This window comes from Mytilus edulis, chromosome 12 (genome assembly GCF_963676685.1).
Source record: "Mytilus edulis chromosome 12, xbMytEdul2.2, whole genome shotgun sequence".
In the NCBI taxonomy this organism is placed as follows: domain Eukaryota; kingdom Metazoa; phylum Mollusca; class Bivalvia; order Mytilida; family Mytilidae; genus Mytilus; species Mytilus edulis.
In genome coordinates, this window is record NC_092355.1 from 40,512,593 (window position 1) to 40,514,023 (window position 1,431).

A 1,431-nucleotide genomic window follows, 5' to 3' on the forward strand; every position below is an offset into this window, starting at 1 on the left:
GTCCTAACAGTAATAAACAAAAGATGAATTTAAATTGATATTTGATCTTTATTTGATGTAAAATTGGGTTAACAATTACAAAATTGTTTTCCAAATAATAGCTATCTTATTATACAGTTCTTATAACAATGATCTTAATTGTTTTTTGTCAAAAATAGCAGTGCTAGGATTCCACATTTGAACAGTCTGTAACGAAGGAAAAGTCACCATTTCGAAATCCTACACTTATTGTAATTTTAGCTTAGCGAACATAAAATTTACCGTCACCATATCTACTACTTACAGTTCTGCAATCCTTTACCTGCAATAGTGGAATCTAAACTTGTAAAGTTCAAGTGCAAGTTTAAAATACATAAAAGTTTATATCTATTTTTTTTTTTTTTTTACTTTTGTGTAGAATTTGATGTTAAGATATCGTTTTAAATACCTTTTCCTGTTTTCTGGGAGGATTTCATCTAGTACTAACACATGTAAAATGATAATCATTTTTTTTTTCAATAAACTCTGGGATATCTTCTTTAGCATAAACATTGCAGTCCAAATATACTAAAAGGTCGCAGATCAAATTCAATTGATTCTTTTTCATCAATAACAATGAATAATATTGCATTGTTTCCACAAAAAAAATTCCGAGTCATTTACATATTACATTTTTATTCATGCTTATTCGTGTTTGTCACACAATGGAGATATATTTTTAGTCCAGATTTAATTTCTCATTATTCATTCTTTTTTCATGTAATGTATGCAATTTTAAGTCCGAACATTCTAGTTTATTTTTGACACTGGAATAGGAAACATAATGGAACTAAAATATTCATGAACATTCATGAATATTCTTTCTTATTCATGGATATATGAATATCAGGAAAGAAAGTTATAATAATAAAGATTTCATGTATATTCGACTTAATTCTATTTTTTGTTTATAAATAATTTTGACACTGGCATAGCTAGTAATCATGAATGGAACTAAAATATTCATGAACATTCATGAATATTTTTCCTTATTCATGGAGACACGAATATCAGAAAAAACAATCCTGACAACAACAAAATTACTGATTAATTATACGGCTATATACATCATATACATTAACATGATAAAGTGCAAATAATCTTAAAATACACGTTAAAATAAAAACTAGATATTTTGCAAATCTAATATCTTCGAACACCATAAAGCGGGGTAAAATATTGTACTATCCTACTCAATTAAATCTTATTCACCAAAAGATTGCGGGCAAAGGTTGAGAAGCAAGCATCTAATTAGGAAATACGGAACAAAATACAATGTATCCTTTATAGTATGGCAATTTATGTAATTTAAAAGAAAAAATGATTTTTTACACATGATAAACTTCTTTTCGATGGTTTCGATAGAATGTAAGAAAGAGCCCTTTATGCTTTTTCAAGCGATAATTCTTTAAA